The sequence below is a fragment of the Pongo pygmaeus genome, chromosome 6 (genome assembly GCF_028885625.2).
Source record: "Pongo pygmaeus isolate AG05252 chromosome 6, NHGRI_mPonPyg2-v2.0_pri, whole genome shotgun sequence".
Taxonomy (NCBI): Eukaryota; Metazoa; Chordata; class Mammalia; order Primates; family Hominidae; genus Pongo; species Pongo pygmaeus.
This window is the reverse complement of record NC_072379.2, coordinates 149,323,038-149,342,106: the sequence shown is the minus strand read 5'-3', so window position 1 is coordinate 149,342,106 and position 19,069 is coordinate 149,323,038. Positions and strand designations below refer to the sequence as shown.

The 19,069-nt window shown below is 50.9% G+C and overlaps 1 long non-coding RNA gene and 2 pseudogenes across 1 annotated transcript; all 3 read left to right on the top strand.

Moving 5' to 3' along the window:
* Window positions 1-1,773: 1,773 nt before the first annotated feature.
* On the top strand, window positions 1,774-3,473 carry LOC129040114 (uncharacterized). The gene is made up of 3 exons (XR_008503550.2): window positions 1,774-2,422; window positions 2,522-2,612; window positions 3,329-3,473. It is a non-coding gene; the product is annotated as an uncharacterized LOC129040114 (long non-coding RNA).
* Window positions 3,474-4,692: 1,219 nt separating this feature from the next.
* Window positions 4,693-5,468, top strand: LOC129040113 (small ubiquitin-related modifier 2-like; annotated as a pseudogene).
* Window positions 5,469-9,466: 3,998 nt separating this feature from the next.
* Window positions 9,467-15,217, top strand: LOC129041662 (protein capicua homolog; annotated as a pseudogene).
* The last annotated feature ends 3,852 nt before the right edge of the window (window positions 15,218-19,069 follow it).

The window sequence follows — 19,069 nt, the reverse complement described above, 5'->3', positions numbered from 1 at the left end:
GAAGAAACTTGCCAGAGTGGCTGTACCACTTTGTACTCCCACCAGCAGTGAATCAGAGCTCCTGCTGTTCACCATGCTTTTTAGTATCTGTAGACTCTAGTGTGCTTGCAACTCATTCCTGATGTTGGTAATTTCAGGGTGTTTTTTTTTTTTTTGGCTAGAGGTTTATCAATTTTATTGATCTCTCAAATCAGCTTTTAGCTTTATTTTCTCAGTTTTGTTTCATTCATTTCTGTTCTGGTATTTAATATTTCATTTCTGCCTCTTTGTCTAACTTGCTCTTTTTCTGTTAAGATGGAAGCTAAAGTCACTGAGACTTGTATCCTTTTCTAATATAGGTGCTTAATGCTATAAAACTTCCAAGTACTGCTTTAGCTGCATGCCACACACTGTTGTATTTTCATTTTTGGTCAGTTCAAAATAGCCTTTTGTTTTTTTCTCTGACCCATAAGGTATTGGGAAGTGTGCTAGTTTTTTATAATATTTGGAGATTTTTCCAAGTGTCTGTTATTGATTTCTATTCTACTTTGCATGACTTGAATTTCTATACGTATATCACACCTCGCTCAATATCCCAGAATATGGTCTATCTTGGTAAATGTTCCAAGTATTGTGTTGCTGGGTAGTGTCAATTAGGCCAAGATGGTTGTTTTTCTGTCTACTTGTTCTATCAATTATTGAGAGGTGTGTTGAAATCTCTTACTACAATTGTGGATGGGTGTACTTCTTGCAGTTGTAACAGAACTTCAAAATAAAGGCCACAAAAACTGATAAACTGGGATTATTTCTTCTTGATAAGTTGAACCTTTTATTCATGAAATGACCCTCTATATCATCTGTAGTAATATTCTCTGTGCTGAAATCTACTTTGTCTATCTATTCAGATGTCTTTCATATATCTTCCCATGCTTCTATTTTTAATGTATTCATAAAGTGAGTTTCTTATAGGCAGCATATAGTTGGATCTTGCATTTTTATCTAATCTGACTTTTAACTGTGGCATTTACATTCATTACACTTAATGTGATTATTGACACTGTTGGATTTCAGTCTACCATCTTGCTGCTCTTGTTTTCCATATGTACCATCCTGGCCTTTGAAGTCAAATGACAGAGAAAATATTTAGGATGTGGCGCTTAAACTGTTTTGTGGTTCAGATAAAATATCTGAGTGCATCCCCTGCAATATGAGACCATCTCTCCTCTTAAGATGTGGTTTGGGAGGAAGATTCACTTTATATTTCAGAATTTTTAGTATATGCAGGTGATTCCCAAATGTATTCTCTCTAATTGAGCTACGTCTTCCAAGAGTCTGACCTCTATATCCAACTGCCGGTTGAGCAGCTCTCCCTGGGTGCTGCACAGGCAACTTCGATGTCCAGTATCTAAGGTCACACAGCTCAAGCTAAGAAACTGGGATGCGTCTTGAGAGGCAGAGGACTCTACCGAGCCTACTGGGTCATCACCTGAATCCAAGAGCATGCAACACACCTCAGACCAGAGGCCCCAATACAAGACAAAATATCCTAAATAATCAAAAGTATTCATTATGTAGATTGTATCATAATTCATCAAAATAATTTTATAATAGTTAACTGCCATACTGTCTTATAAATGATGCCTTCTGAAGTTAAACATAATATAGATTCCGTTTTTTAAAATGATCTACTTACAACATACTAAACAAATAATAGAAGTTTTTTTTTTTTTTTAAAGCACTATCTCCTATGAAGTCTAAGAAAGGAAATCATGACAAGTTCCTGATCAGATAAAAACCACTGCATCATTAAAGGGGATTAAAAAGAGGCATAAATAAATCTGAATAGAAATATCCATTTTCCTGGGTTTTATCCTTCTGTACAAGCCCAATTCTAGGGTTAAAATGATACTCTGGTTTGCCTCTATAAGCAAGAAATTCCTTAGCAGCAGCTCAAAAATGACCTTAATGTCTGGGTGAAACATACTTCTTCACCTGTGGACACTCAGAGCTCCCATCTCTGTCAGACACGCGTCACCTCTGCTAACACACCCAGGCATCTCCAGGAGGACAGGGAACTGTCATCCTCTCCAAGATGGCTCTGCTCCACCCAACCCAGGCTTTCCTAAAGCCCCAAACTCCACACGGGAGGCAACGCCTGATGAAGCAACGTTCCCGCCACAGCATCCACCTTAACCTTCCAAACGCCACTGCTGTGAAGAGGAGCCATCGCAGATCGCCATGGCGACAAAGCCCTTCTGACCCAGGGGATCCACTGCTCTCAGGCACTGTCCAGCCGACACCTGGTATAGCCGATTGTTTTTCTGAAAAAAAGGTAGCAAGAAAAAAATACTGCCAATTACTGGCAAAACATGGAAATCCAGAGGAGATATGGAGCATTTAAGAATTCAGATTAAGGGATACAATAGTCCCCTCTTATCCAAAGGTTAGTTTTCTGCCGTTTGTTATCTGCAGCACAGTACAATAAGATATTTTCTGACCGCAATCACAATTTGTATTATAGTATATTGATTTGTTTTTATAGAGAAAACAAACAGGCTGTTGGGCTACAGCGATCCGCCCACCTCAGCCTTCTCAATGCTGGGATTACAGGCGGGAGCCACTGCGCAACCACGGTATGCTGTTCTAACTGTTCCGTTTCATTTGAGTTATTGTTGTGAACCTCTTACTGTGCCTAATTGATAAATTTTATCACAGGTATATCTCTAGAAAAAAATACAGTATATACAGGGTTTGTACTACCTGTGGTTTCTGGGGGGACCACTGTACTGCAGACTGAGAAGACCACTCCCCAAGGGAGAAAATGAGTTCATCTGCCACACCCCCTCACTCAACCTTGTGGGCCTCTGCACATTCTCCCAACATCACCGAGCACTCCTCACCCCAAAGGTCCACTGCTGGGATCCTCCTGACCCGTGGCATTTCATGAGCCGTGGCGGGTCTGATGAGCGAGTCTCTGACATATCCAGACAAAGGAGACTATTTAAAACCAATTCATGTTCTTCATTATAGATCCAGATCTAGAGAAGAAAAATAAAATAAAATTTAGATAACAAATTTTAAGACTGAACAACACTTTGCATATTCTTCCACATATTGATTCTGTAAGGTCTCAAAGCAGAAACAGACCAATGCACTAGACTTACAGGGAAGCAGATTTCAACTTGGTTCATTCCACTTCAGATAGCTAAGGCAGGAGAAAGTGAGGTGCTCTTCTGGGAAGAAACCTAAGCAGTGGCTGAATTTTGTTCATTGAATTTGACTGAATTAACTCTTTTCCAATTTTAGGGTTTAACAATAATATAACTCTCTTAATTCCTGGACTGTGTAGGTGACAGAGGAGCCCGACACCCTCTGGCTGACCCTCTGGAGACAGAAGGGCACACGGCTGCCATTTTCACCGATTCCTCATCGGTGGGGCAGTCGGGAAGTGCACAGGCTGAATCACAGATGATCTTCAGGAACACAACTGGGTGACATGGCAAGTGCAGTGAACAACTCACTCTCCAACATGCGCCATCACTACGCTCAAAAGGAATCTATTCTCTTCTGTTCTCCTATTTACTCATTGCTTCAACTTATAGAACCCAAATGGATGTGTGCGGTGTTCACTAATGTGAAGACCCTCGATCAGAGTCATAGGGAGCTGTGAGAGGATTTTCTGCAACACTGCTATTGTCTCATAGCCTGTGTGTCCAATAAGGGAGCTACTGGCTACATGCAGCTATTGTACACTTGAAATGTGACTAGTGGCTACAGAATTAGCACAACTATGCATATAAGCATAACTAAGCAATAAGCATAACTAAGTTATCCTTAGAATAGGATAACTCCATCACCCCAACTTATATTTTCTGGAACAAATTTCAGCTCTCATCTCACTGTGACCTACAGCACTGAAATTGCGTCACCGCAATTTTAATACTTCCACAACATTGCCACCTCTTCTACCCAGAAGATGCACAAAAATCCCTTTTTTTTTTTTTTTTTTTTTTTTTTGAGACAGAGTCTCACTCTGTCACCAGGCTGGAGTGCAGTGGTACAATCTTTGCTTACTGCAACCTCTGCCTCCCAGGTTGAACCAATTCCCCTGCCTCAGCCTTCTGAGTAGCTGGGATTACAGGCGCGCACCACTACACCCAGCTAATTTTTTTTGTATTTTTAGTAGAGATGGGGTTTCACCATGTTGGTCAGGCTGGTCTTGAACTCCTGACCTTGTGATCCACCCACCTCATCCTCCCAAAGTGCTGGGATTACAGGCATGAGCCTCTACGCTGGGCCCCAGAAATCCCTTTTAAACTACATTTTCAACACATGTATCACCTGAGATAGTGGGCATGAACTCTTCTGGTGGAACGTTTGATGAAATTTCACAGTATACATTATTCACCAAAAAGCCCAAGTGGCTTCTTTTTTTTTTTTTTTCATTTCTAAGTGACACCAACCCACCACTAAAATAGAAATGAGACACTACAATTTATGAGATTAGACTGCTGTTACATTATGCTATTTTATCAGACATAAACGAGTTTGAAATTACTGTTCTAAACTGAAGTAAGTTATTTGCTGATTTTTAGGCCCGTGTTAATATTATTTAGGAGACATCCATAAGCTGAAATTAAATTATGTGAATGGAATGAACTGAAATTCTGTAGTGCTTCCCTTGCCATTTCTAACAAATTCCTATGGCTCGTAAGTCACAATTTATTCCGTATAATATTAGAAAGTACAAATAATGGTGTAAACAACTAAAATGCTCTATGACAACGAGCAAAGGTAGGAAAAACATACACTTCAGCACTCGCCATGGCCGACAAAAAGCCCAAGGAAGGAGTCAAGTCAGAGAACAATGATCATATTAATTTGAAGGTGGCGGGGCAGGATGGTTCTGTGGTGCAGTTTAAGATTAAGAGGCATACACCACTTAGTAAACTAATGAAAGCCTATTGTGAACAACAGGGATTGTCAATGAGGCGGATCAGATTCTGATTCGACGGGCAGCCAATCAATGAAACAGACACACCTGCACAGTTGGAAATGGAGGATGAAGATACAATTGATGTGTTCCAACAGCAGACGGGAGGTGTCTACTGAAAAGCGAACCTGCTTCTTTACTCCAGAACTTTGTTCTTTAAAGACCAAGATGACATTCTCAATTAGAAAACTGCAATTTGGTTCCACCACATCCTGACTACTACCGCATAGTTTTCTCTATTCTTTCATTTCCCCCTTCCCCATTCCTTCATTGTACATAAAGTAGCTGGTATATGTGCATAAGCATATTGCATTTTTTTTTAACTAAACAGCCAATGGTATGTTTTGATTGACATCAAGTGGAGATGGGATGGAGAAAAATACTGATTCTGTGAAAATACCCCCTTTCTCCATTAGTGGCATGCTCATTCAGCTCTTACCTTTATATTCCAGTAAGTTATTTTGCTCTCACTGTTTTAACAACAACAACAACAAAAAAAAAAAACACAAAAATCCTTGCATACATTGTTCAATTGCAGAATTTTAATGTTTTTCATTTATCATTGTAAAACCAAGGATAATTCTATAACTTTTTTGTACGTAGCTGTTACATGTAGGGCAATCTGTCTTTAAGTAGGGATAAATTACTCTAAAACAAAAAAAAAGAATCCTAGATAGTTTTCCCTTCAAGTCAAGCATCTTGTTGTTTAAATAAACTTGTTTAAAAAAAAAAAGAAAGAAAGAAAGAAAAGAAACTCCACTGGTAACTTTCTGAGGAACTGCCAAACTTCACTTTATAGTTTTGTAGGTTGCAAAAAAATAATCTGATGTCCAAGATCACCAGAGGAACAACACCTGTTCCCCCCTCCTATCCAACGGTCTCCTGAGTGCAGTGACTTACTTGCGGAGGAGGAATAAACACAAAAGAAGAAAAAAGCAAGTCAAAGGACATAAATATGGGTGGGTAGATGTGGCTCCCTGTGACTTCTCTTATGGAGGTGTGCCCTACTTCACAGTCTTTTATACACAGACAGAAGATAGTCACCAGTTTGGACTTTCTCTTTGTTCTGCTTTTTTGGTTTTGATTTTTACTTTTTCTTCCTTTCTTACTTCTTTGTACTGACTCATATTTCTCCACATTACAAATGTAATAAATTAACTAGATGCAACATGAAACAGACTAAACAGGGCTGAAAGCAAATTAATGGCATGGAAGAAAGTATGATCTGGAGCCAGGTGTGGTGGCTTAGGCCTGTAATCCCTGAGTAATCTCAAAAAAAAAAAAAAAAATAGAAAAGAAAAAAAGAAAAGAAAGTTTGTGATCTGAGAGACCAAAATAGACACCACTTTATCGACTAAGTTGCACTCAAAGCTTCAGGAAATGAAGTTACCTATGGGCAGAGGGTTCAGGGCCTGGCTGGCATGGCAAATGTCTAAATTCCTTTGGCTAAACTCCCCAACAATAGGAGGTATCAATTCTGATTTACAACCCAGACCACTACAACACTGATTGGACAGAGGACGGACCTCACATTCTTTTCTGATAAGCTACTGCAGGCCTTTGGCCAGTTTCAGCAGCTTATAGAGGATTTGCACAAACTGTCTGTGTATCCTGTAGTTCACTTTTTGTTGTAAAGAGCCGAATTCCATCTCGTTTTAATGCTAAAACACAGTCTCAAAGTAAATGTGGGATGTATGCGACATATGTGTTTACCCAATTCCCTTATAAATATGTATAGCATTTCCCTCAAACCCGCTGAATATGATATGGTTTGGTGATATGCTTTGGCTGTGTCCCCACCCAAATCTCATCTTGAATGGTAGTTCCCATAATCCCGACGTGTAGTGGCAGGGACCTGGTGGGAGGTAATTGAATCATGAGGGTTGTTATCTCCATGCTGTTCTGGTGCTAGTGAGTGGGTTCTCACGAGATCTGATGGTTTTATAAGGGGCTTTCCCCTCATTGCTCAGCACTTCTCCTTGCTGCTGCCATGTGAAGAAGGACGTGTTTGCTTCACCTTCTCCCATGAGTGTAGGTTTCCTGAGGCCTCCCTGGCCCTGTGGAACTGTGAGGCAATTAAACTTCTTTCCTTTATAAATTGCCCAGTCTCAGGTATTTCTTCATAGCAGCATGAGAATAGACTCATACAATATGTATGATACTGGCCTTATGAGACTTAACTCTCAAGCTATCCTTCTCCTCTTCTAAGAGAGTGCACCTTCCAGCCACATCAGAGCCATAAGCCAAAAAAGAAAAAGAATTCTAAGCAATAATAATAAAGAGGACAGCAAAAGGGAGTAGTGGGAGAGAGTGCAACAGTGATGAAGTCCTCACATTCTTGGAATTGGATATCTGCAGCAGTCTATCAAAGAGAAAGTTTTACCATGTACCAGGATATCAATGGATGCTGTAAAAGTGGAAATATGTGGTTAAAACGGAAAGAAACCAAAATATTCTTCTGTAATATACTAGGGATTGTGGAGCTGAAGAAGATGAAAGGGCAGGGGACACTCTACCCTTCCCTCCGCTTGCCTGATGGCAGGACGGCACTTTACAAAGACAAAAGGTCTTCCTGCCTCCTCTCTGCCTTTCCCACCTAAAGACAGGACTTGCAGGGTTTGCTTATAAGCTCATAGACAAAAGCGCCAGAGACTTTCCTCTTCCCGTAGATTTACCTTCCGACATTTTCCCACCTTTTGGAAACCTGAAGATGCTCTCCTGTCACTATAGGATTTATAAGTCTTTGTTAAAATACTATTTAAGCAAGGCCCCTAAGCCACTGCCTTGAGAAAGAAATCCACTTGAACTGAGAAGCCTTTCCTGTATGATGGGTACAGCAATGACTCAATAAACTGTTTTTTTTTTGACATGGAGTCTTGCTCTGTTGCCCAGCCTGGAGTGCAGAGGCACGATCTTGGCTCACTGCAACCTCTGCCTCCCAGGTCCAAGCGATTCTCCTGCCTCAGCTTCTTGATTAGCTGGGATTACAGGCGCCTGCCACCACACCTGGCTACTTTCTGTATTTTTAGTAGAGATGGGTTTTCACCATGTTGTCCAGTCTGGTCTCAAACTCCTGACCTCAGGTGATTCACCCGTCTCAGCCTCCCAAATTGCTAGGATTACAGGCATGAGCCACAGTGCCCAGCCAAACTTCTGCTGACTTTTATTTTTAGGAGGCTATTTCACCTAAGAACCTATGAGGGAAAGAAAATAAAATATATTTTCTCTCCTAGAAAACACAGAATCACTCTTAGAGTTGTGTGTGTGTGGCTGTGTGTGTATGTCTGTGTGTGTGCTGTGAAATATGCCCATTTAGTAGCTTTTATAACCATAATCATTTTTCTTAATGTTAAATGACTCTTTTGGGAATTAATATCTCTAGTAGTAAAAAAAAATTCTTTAATTTCACAGATATGTCATTTTCTGTTAACTTTTTAAGTAAAATAAAATTTAGTAATTTCTATTTTAAGAAGCATGTGTGAATACTCTCCCTTTCATCTCTGTATTACTCTAGCTACCTATGTCTTTAAAAAATAAATACATAAAAATAAAAAATAAAAAACAGGGTCTCACACTGTTGCTCAGGCTGGAGTGCAGTGGTGCGATCATGGCTCACTGCAGCTGTGACTTCCCGGGCTCAAGTGATCCTCCCACCTCAGCATCCCAGGTAGCTGGGACTACAGGTGCGTGCCACCATGCTCAGTTAATTTTTGCATTTTTTGTAGAGATGGTGTCTCATTATGTTACCCAGGCTGGTCTTGAACTCCTGGGCTCAAGCGATCCTGAAACCTTGGCCTCCCAGAGTGCTGGGATTATAGGCATGAGCCACCACTAGGTCTACTTTAAAAGAAATGCTTAACGGAGTTTTTCAAGTAAAAATGAAAGAAAGCAGCTGGGTGTGGTGGCTCATGCCTGTAATCCCAGCATTTTGGGAGGCGGAGGAAGGTGGATCACTTGAGGTCAGGAGGTCAAGACCAGCCAGGCCAACATGGCAAAAACCCACGCCTTCTAAAAATACAAAAAATTAGCCAGGTGTGGTGGCGGGTGCCTGTAATCCCAACTACTCAGGGGGCTGAGGCAGGAGAATCAATTAAACCAGGAGGCGGAGGTTGCAGTGAGCCGAGATCACACGACTGCCCTCCAGCCTGGGCGACAGAGCAACACTCTGTCTCAAAAAGAAAAAAAAAAAGAATGCTAATTAATCACATGAAAGCATAAGAAAATATATAATATTCAGCAGTAAACGTGCATATGCTTGGGAGGCTGAGGCCGGAGAATTGCTTGAACCCAGGAAGTGGAGGTTTCAGTGAGCTGAGATCGCACCACTACACTCCAGCCTGCCAAACTGCATCTCAAAAAAAAAAAAACAAAAACAAAAAACGAGGCCTGGCCTCGTGCTCCCCTCCCATCCCCCCTTCTGTGGGTCCAAGCTGCCTTGGCTGAGGAGGGGGCTGAGGAGGTGTGAGCCCCTGCCAGGAACCCCCTGCCCAGACCATGTACTTGGCCCACAGGCCCCTGATGTCTGCGTCCAGCGAGGCCTCCGGTGGCATCAGCACGTTTGTGTGGAGGAACATGGAACCTTGCTCTGTGGCTGTGTTCTCCTGGTACTCTGTCCCCTTCCTGACCCCTCCCTGCGGCCGCGTGAGGCCCAGCAACCTGCCAGTCACTCAGTGGCCTCCAACCAGAGCAAAGAACCTGCCAAGTCAGCAGCTGTTGCTCCCGAGTGTCCACCAGGCGGGACAGGGAGTGCTGACCCTGGGCGGCCCCCTGGAGCCACCTGCCCTGAAAGCCCAGGGCCCAGAACCCCACACACTTTGGGGGTGGTGGAACCTGGTAAAAGCCCACCTCCCACCATGGAGGAGGAGCCCTGGGCCCCTCAGGGGAGTCCCTGCTGGATAGTGAGACAGAGAATGACCACGATGATGCTTTCCTCTCCGTCATGTCTCCTGACACCCAGTTGCCTCTACCACTCAGATGATGTCAGGCCCAGTCCCTCGGTGCCCTGCGCAAGGAACAGGACTCATCTTCTGAGAAGGATGGACGCAGCCCCAACAAATGGGACAAGGACCACATCCGGTGGCCCATGAGTGGCGGTCATGATCTTCAGCAAGCGGCACCAGGCCCTGGCAGGGTGCACCAGGGTCACCCCAACCAGGATAACCGGACCATCAGCCAGATCCTGAGCGAGCGGTGGTACACCCTGGGGCCCAATGAGACGCAGAAGTACCACGACCTGGCCTTCCAGGTGAAGGTGGCCCACTTGCAACAAGGACCGAAAGGAGTCCAGCTCAGAGGCCAAGCCCACAAGCCAGGGGCTAGCAGGAGCGTACAAGGGCTCGTGGGAGCGGAGCATATCAGAGACGGGCACTGCCACTGCCCCTGGGGTGTCCTCTGAACTCCTGTCAGTTGCAGCCCAGACACTCCAGAGATCGGATACCAAGGAGCAGCTTCTGTGGGGCAGAACGGCTGCACACAGTCAGGGAACCTGGCTCAGCCTGGCCCAAGTCTTCTCCCACAGGGGGGTACACAGCCTGGACGGCAGGGAAATAGACCGTCAGGCACTACAGGAACTGACACAGGTGGTGTCTGGCACTGCATCCTACTCTGGCCCAAAGTCTTCTACTCAGTATGGAGCTCCAGGCCACTTTGCAGCCCCTGGTGAGGGAGGTGACCAGTGGGCAGCCCTGCTGCTGCCCACCTGAGCTGCTCATTCCCAGCACATGGCCAGTGAGGACATAGCGAGTGACGAGGAGCACATGGTCATCCATGAGGAGGAGGGGGTGATGATGTCATTGCTGATGACAGCTTTAGCACCACTGACACTGATCTCAAGTTCAAGGAGTGGGTGACCGACTGAGAGTGGGGACAGCTCTGGGGAGGAGCCAGACGGCAACAAGGGCTTTGGTGGGAAGGTATTTGCACCTGTCATTCCTTCCTCCTTTACTCCTGCCACCCCTTGCTGGATCCTGAGCCCCCAGGGTCCCCTGATCCACCTGCAGTTTTTGGCAAAGTCTATGGTCCCACCCCGTCCTCCTCCTACACATACTCGGATGCTTCCTCCTCAACCTTGGCACCCACCTCCTTCTTACTGGGCCCAGGAGCCTTCAAAGCCCGAGTCTGGTCAGGGCAGCAGAGCGGGCTCCCTACGGCCCCTACCCCTGGGGATGGGGGCCCAGGCACGCCTTCCAAGGCGACCTATTTCCTCCCAATGGATCCTGCCACCTTCTGGTGCAAGAGACCTGAAAGTGTGGGCGACCTGGAGCTACCAGGCCCCTCAGTCATCACGGTCCCTCCCAACACTAAGGCTTTCCTAGGCAGGAGCTGGGCTGAGCCACCTGGGGGGCAGAGCCTGAAGAGGAGAAACTGACTGGGCATTGGGGGTCGGGGCAGAGGGAACACCATGGACATGGATCCCACACTGGAGGACCCCACCACGCCCAAATACAAGATGAGAAGATGCTCCAGCTGCAGCCCAAAGCCCAACACCCCCAAGTGTGCCACGCGTGATGGGGACAGCTTCCCCTTTGCCTGTACAGGTGGAGAAGCCGAGGACGGGCTCAGGGAACTGGAGACCGAGAAGGCGCTGTCCTCTTCACTGCACGCGCTCCGGACCAGTGCCGGCCCTGATCATGCAGCTCTTCCAGGCCCACTGCTTCTTCCTGTCCACTAGGCCACAGCCGCCCTCCAGGCCCACTATGCACGCATCTTCCCCTCCAAGGTTTGTTCTGCCCCTGCCCTGACTCTCAGCCCTGCGGAAGTCCTGACCCCACCTCACCCGGCTCAGACTCTGACACTGCCCTGGCTGCCCCACCACTGCCTCTGCCCGAGTCACATGAGGCTGAGAGTAGGGGTATGGGCAGCAGTGGTGCCAGTTAGGGGGCGGTCCAGTGGGAGGAGCCTCAGCCTCGCGGGCTGCTCCATGGGACTGATGACTGCATGATCTTCTGGGCACCTCACGGATCTTCAACTGCAGGTGAAACGGATGCTGCTGGTGGGTGCAGGGCTGCTGGGAGCCGCTACATGGGTCCCAGAGGCTGGACTGGGGCAGGTGCCAACTGAAGCTGCTGGGGCAGCATGGGCAGGATGTTCTGCACACAAACCTTGGAGAAGATGTGTGCATAGCGGGTCCACTGCTGCTGCCCCTGCCCTGACTCCCAGCCCTGCCTGACCCCACCTCACCCTGCTCAGGCTCTGGCGCAACCCTGGCTGCCCTGCCACTGCCTCTGCCCCAGAGTTGGGGCCTCCACAGCCTGGCTGGAAGGGGACACCCCAGCCCTGCCTCAACACCTGGGTCTCTCCATAACTACTACAGGCAGGTGGGCGACCCCAAAGAAGATCCCAGGACTCACAGTACCCCCTGAGAACATGGACAGTATGTGGGGGTAGCAATGGAGGGCAGAATGGTTATCTTCTCCCGGGTAAAGCCATTTAATCCTTTCAGCTTGGGACGGAATAAGGCCTGCTTCTCTTTTTTTATTTTATTTTATTTTTTGAGACGGAGTCTTGCTCTGTCGCCCAGGCTGGAGTGCAGTGGTGCGATCTTGGCTCACTGCAACCTCTTCCTGCCGGGTTCACGCCATTCTCCTGCCTCAGCCTTCCAGGTAGCTGGGATTACAGGTGCACGCTACCACGGCCGGCTAATTTTTGTATTTTTAGTACAGACGGGGCTTCACCATCTTGGCCAGGCTGATTTTGATCTCCTGACATCGTGATCCGCCTGCCTCCATCTCCCAAAGTGCTGGGATTACAGACTTGAGCCACCACGCCTGGCCAAGGCCTGCTCCTCTTATATATACCCCCTACCCCTGCAGCTGTGCCGGGGGAAAGCTGGGCAGTTTCCCGCCTCCGAGCCCCTGTACATACCATGAAGTGTGGGACCTTCAGAGCTTTTCACTTTTCTGAAAATAGCTCCTGCTGGGGCTACAAGATGGAGTGTGAAGAGAGCCTTGGGCCACAGGGAGGCGCCTGTGGAATAGGGGGAGTTCATGCACCCCTTCTTTCCCCAGAGGGGCTGGACTCAGGTGAGTATGGGGGTGGGGGCTCCTGCACTTCGACACAGGCAGCGGGAGGGTTTTCTCCCCATTCCCTCTGCACTCCCAACTTGAGTTGTACTTTTTAAGAAAGTGATTCACCCTGCCTTTGCCCCCTTCCCCAGAACAGAACACGCTGATCATGGGCGATATTTCTCATTGTGCCAAAAAGTTGCCATGACCGTCATTAAACCTGTTTAACACCAAATAATAAGGAAAATAAAATAAAAAATTCGGGCTTGGTGCAGAAACTCACTCCAAATAAATTACCTACTGAAATATTTATATAATGGTGGAAATATTTCAAAATTCCATATTTTGGGATTTATACAAAAAAGATAAAACAATTAGAGGCCAACAGGCTGCCGGAAGGGAAAAACGGGGCCTGGAAAGGCCATTGTGAGGAATGAGCCCCATGGGCCTGAAGAGGCCACCGGCAGGCGGGAGCTGGGCCTGCCGAAGCGGCCGAGAGGCAGGAGCTTTGGACTGGGGAGGCCGCAGTGAGGCGAGAGCTAGCTGGGTGTGGAGAGTCCGCTGTGAGGCCGAGGCCAGGCCCGTGCAGGCCTTCGGGAGGCAGGAGGCCAGGCCTGCAAAGGCCGACTGGAGGTCAAGTTCTGGGCCTGAAGAGGTCGCCGGAAGTCAAAAGCAGGGCCTGGGAAGGCCGCCGAGAGCCATGAGCTGGGCTGGGCCGAAAGAGGCCACTGGGAGGCAGGAGGAGCTGGGCCTGGAGAGGCTGACCCGAGGAAGTTTTGCACCTGGAGAGGCCGCTGAGAGGACGGAGCTGGGCCCGGGGAGGCTGACTTGCAGCTCTTCCAGGCCCACTTCCAGGCCAACTTGAGGACGACTTGGGCCTGCAGAGGCCGCTGGGAGGCCGGAGCTGGCCCTGGAGAGACCGACTCAAGGGCAGTCTAGGCCTGCAGAGGCCGCCAGGAGGAAGAGCTGGGCCTGGAGAGGCCGACTGGAGGAAGTCCAGGGCCTGGAGCGGATGCAAAGGAGCAAATGCTAGGCCGTGAAACGCTGCCGTGACGTCCCAGCTTGGCCTCCGGGAGGCAGGAGCTGGGCCTGCGGAGGCCGCCCAGAGGCAGGAGCCTGGCCCGAGGAGGCCACGGTGCCAGGCAAGAGGTGGGCCTGGAGGGCCCACTGTGAGGTAGAGGCCGGGCCTCTAGAGGCCAACGGGAGGCAGGAGCTGGCCCCGGAGGGGCCCTCGTTGAGTACGTGTTGCGCCTGGAGAGGCCCCGGGAGGACGGAGCTGGGCCTGGAGAGGCCAACTTCAGGACGATTTGGGCCTGCAGAGGCCGCCAGGAGCTGAGTCCAAAGAGGTTGTTGGGAGGCCGGAGTCGGGCCTTGAGACGCAGCCGGGAGGAAGAACTGGGCCCGGGGAGGACGCCAGGAGGCCGGAAGTGGGTCTGGAGAGGCTGACTTGAGGAGGCCCATCCTCTGCCTCCCGCATGGTGGCCTCTGCAGGCCCAGCCTCTGCCTCCTGCATGGCGGCCTCTGTAGGCCCAGCTGTTCCTCCTGGCTGCGTCTCCCGGCCCAGCTCCTGCCTCCCAGCAAGCAAGCTCTTTTGGCTCAGCTCCCGCAGGCGTTTGTAGGCCCCGAAGTTTCTGCAGCCAAGCTCTTCAGGCCCACGTCCTGCCTCCCGGTGGCCTGTACAGGCCCAGCTATGGCTGGAGAAGAGCCTCTGCAGGCCCCGCTGTTGCCTCCCAGGGGCCTCTCCAGGCCCAGCTCTCGCCCCACGGCAGCCTCCCGGGACCAAGTCCCTGCCTGCCTCCCGGCAGCCCGCGTGTGGCCCAGCTCCTCCCTCACGGTGGACTGTTCAGGCCCAACTCATGCCTCTGGCACCCTGCCCAGAGGCGTGAGCCCCTGCCTCACACTGGCCTCTCTCACGCTGAGAGAGGTCCTCCGTCACGCTGGCCTGTTGAGGCCCAGCTCATGACTCTAGTGGCCTCTCCAGGCCCAGCCCCTGCCTCGCGGAGGCCCTCCGGAGGCCAAGCTCATGCATCATGGCGGCCTCTCCCGGCCTGGCGTTTGTTCCTTTGCATGCGCTCCAGGCCCTGCACTTCCTCCAGTCGGCCTCTCCAGGCCCAGCTCTTCTGCCCGGTGGCCTCTGCAGGCCCAGACTGTCATCAAGTCGGCCAGTCCAGGGCCAGCTGCTGCCTCCCGGCGGCCTCTGCAGGCCCGGGGTGGCCGACTTGAGGACGACGTGGGCCTGTAGAGGCCGCCGGGAGGAAGAGCTGGGCCTGGAGAGGCCGACTGGAGGAAGTGCAGGGCCTGGAGCGCATGCAAAGGAGCAAACGCCAGGCCGGGAGAGGCCGCCATGATGCATGAGCTTGGCCTCCGGAGGGCCTCCGCGAGGCAGGGGCTGGGCCTGGAGAGGCCACTAGAGTCATGAGCTGGGCCTCAACAGGCCAGCGTGACGGAGGACCTCTCTCAGCGTGAGAGAGGCCAGTGTGAGGCAGGGGCTCACGCCTCTGGGCAGGGTGCCAGAGGCATGAGTTGGGCCTCAACAGGCCAGCGTGAGGGAGGACCTCTCAGCGTGAGAGAGGCCTGTGTGAGGCAGGGGCTCACGCCTCTGGGCAGGGTGCCAAAGGCATGAGTTGGGCCTCAACAGGCCATCGTGAGGGAGGAGCTGGGCAGCTCGCGGGCTGCCGGGAGGTAGGCAGGGACTTGGCCCCGGGAGGCCGCCGTGGGGCGAGAGCTGGGCCTGGAGAGGCCCCTGGGAGGCAAGAGCGGGGCCTGCAGAGGCTGTTCTCCAGCCAGAGCTGGGCCTCTTCAGGCCACCGGGAGGCAGGAGGTGGGCCTGAAGAGCTTGGCTGGAGAAAGTTCGGGGCCTACAAAGGCCGGTGGGAGCTGGGCAGAAGCTGAGCCAAAAGAGCTTGCTTGCTGGGAGGCCAGAGCTGGGCCTGGAGAGGCCGACTTCAGGACGACTTGGGCCTGCAGAGGTCGCCGGGAGGCCCAAGCTGGGCCTGGAGGAGCCCACCGACTGGACGCCATTTGGGGCCTGGAGACGCCGTCGGAGGGCAGGAGCTGAGCCTGGAGAGGCCACCGTGAGGCCTGAGCTGGGCCTGGGGAGCTTGGCCTGAGAAAGCTGTGGGCCGACCAGGCCCGTCAGGAGCTGGGCAGGCGCTGAGTCCAAAGAGGTTGTTGGGAGGCAGGAGTCGGGCCTGGAGACGCAGCCAGGAGGAAGATCTGGGCCCGGAGAGGACGCCGGGAGGCTGCAAGTGGGTCTGGAGAGGCCAACCTGAGGAGGTTCTGGGCCTGGAGAGGCCGCCGGAAGGGAAAAACTGGGCCTGGAAAGGCCATTGTGAGGAATGAGCCCCATGGGCCTGAAGAGGCCATTGGCAGGCGGGAGCTGGGCCTGCCGAAGCGGCTGAGAGGCAGGAGCTTTGCACTGGGGAGGCTGCAGTGAGGCGAGAGCTAGCTGGGTGTGGAGAGTCCACTGTGAGGCAGAGGCTGGGCCTGTGCAGGCCTTCGGGAAGCAGGAGGCCGGGCCTGGAGAGGCCGACTGGAGGTCAAGTTCGGGCCTGCAGAGGCCGCCGAAAGTCAAAAGCGGGGCCTGGGAAGGCCACCGGGAGGCATGAGCTGGGCTGGGCTGAAAGACGCCACTGGGAGGCAGGAGCAGCTGGGCCTGGAGAGGCTGACTCGAGGAACTTTTGCACCCGGAGAGGCCGCCAAGAGGCCAGAGCTGGGCCTGGGGAGGCCGACTTGAGGACGACTTGGGCCTGCAGAGGCCGCCGGGAGGGAGGAGCTGACCCTGGACGGGCCAACCTGACGACAGTCTGGGCCTGCAGAGGCCGCCGGGAGGAAGAGCTGGGCCTGGAGAGGCCCACTTGAGGAAGTTCTGGGTCTGGAGATGCTGCCAAAAGGCAAAAGCTGGGCCACAATGGCCACTGTGAGGCATAAGCTTGCCCTAGAGGCCACGAGGTACGAGTGGGGCCTGTAGAGGCTGCTGAAAGGCAGGAGCTTGGCCTAGGGGGTTGCGGTGAGGCACGTGCTGGGCCGGGAAAATCTGCTGTGAGGCAGAGGTTGAGCCTGTAGAGGCTGACGGAAGGCATGAGTTGGGCCTGGAATGGCAGACTTGAGAAAGTTCTCGGTCTAGAGAAGCTGCTGGGATGCAGGAGCTGGGCCTGGAGAGGTCACCAAGGCATGAGCTGTGCCTAAAGAGGCCAATGTTAGGCAGGAGCTGTGCCTGGAGAGGCCAACTTGAGGAAGTTTCGGGCACGGACAGCCTGTTGGAGGGCAGGAGCTGGGCCTGAAGAGGCCACCGTGAGGCATGAGCTGAGCCTAATGAAATTAGTGTGAGGCAGGATCTGGGCCTGTTGAGGCTGCTGGGAAGCAGGTAGGACCTTGTTTGGGGAAGGCCTCTGTGAGGCAAAAGCTGGGCCTGGAGAGGCCATTGTCACGCAGGAGCTGGGCCTGTCCAGGCCATTGGGAGGTAGAAGGTGGGCCTGGAAAGCTTGACTTGAGGCAGTTTGGGGCCTACAAAGGCCACTAGGAGCTGGGCGGGAGCTGAGCCAGAAGAGGTTGTTCTGAGGCAGGAGTTGGACCTCCACACAGAGTCAGAAGAAAGAGCACGGCCTGTAGAGGCCACGTGGGGGCAGCAGCTGGGCCTGGAGACGCCAACAAAAGCCAGGAGCTGGGCCTTGAGAGGCCGACTTGTGGACATTTTGGCCCTGGATTTTGTGGCCTGGACTTGAGGACATTTGGGACTCCTGCAAAGAGGCAGGAGCTGGGACTAAAGAGGCCGTTGTAAGGCAGGAGCTGGGCCTGTACAGGCTGCCAGGAGTCACAAGATGGGCCTCAAGAGGCCACTGTACAACAGGAGCTGGGTCTTGGAAGGTGGCCGTGAGGCAAAAGCTGGCCCTTGGGAGGCCAATGAGTGGCAGGAGCTGGGCCTGGTGAGGTCAACTTGAGAAAGTTCAGGGCCTGGAGAGAAGGCTGGGAGGCAGGAGCTGGGTCTAAAGAGGCCATTGTAACGATGGAGCTGTGCCCGTGGAGGCTGTTGTGAGGCAGTGGCCTCATCTGCGGAGACTGCCGTGAGGTAGGGTATGGGCCTAAATAGGCCATTGTGAGTCATGAGCTTGGTCTGTAGAGGCTGACTGGAGAAAGTTCTGGGCCTGGAGAGGCTGCTGGGAGGTAGGAGCTGGGCCAAAAGATTTAAGCACATTACATTTATTAGGCACTTTATTTCCATTATTACACTGTAATATATAATAAAATAATTATAGAACTCACCATAATGTAGAATCAGTGGGCGTGTTAAGCTTGTTTTCCTGCAACTAGATGGTCCCACCTGAGCATGATGGGAGAAAGTGACAGATCAATAGGTATTAGATTCCCATAAGGACAACGCAACCTAGATCCCTCACATGCACGGTTCACAACAGGGTGCGTTCTCCTATGAGAATCTAATGCTGCTGCTGATCTGAGAAGGTGGAGCTCAGGCGGGAATGTGAGCAAAGGGGAGTGGCTGTAAATACAGACGAAGCTTCCCTCACTCCCTCACTCGACACCACTCACCTCCTGCTGTGTGGCTCCTTACGGCTCCATGGCTCAGGGGTTGGGGACCCCTGCTCAAATGCATCCAGAACAACCCTTCCCACACCAGTCTTCATAGTGGTCAAGTGCAGCAACCACTTAGCTCCCAAGGCATGTGCCTCAGCTGGCATTTTGTCACAATCAACAGTAAGTGGTAGCTTGAGTCATTGTGAGGTCACTTCCTGGAAATCACCAGCATTCCATTTCTCACTGGCAAAGAGCTCAGCACTGCCCCCTGGGAAACCAAACCTATGCCCAAATCCCATCTGTGTGGGCTTATCTCCTGGGACCCTTCCTAGCATATTAGTCAGAGTCCAATCAGGAAGCATAAACCACTCAAAAGTTTAAAGTGGTAAAATTTAATACAGAGAATTATTCATTATAACAGGTGAATAGCATAATGAGAGATTGGCTAGCACAAAGTAAAGAGAACTCTAGAGAATATAGGACTAGCCCAGGCCAGGCATGGTGGCTCATGCCTGAAATTCCAGCAATTTGAGAAGCTAATGCAGGAGGATTGCTTAAGGCC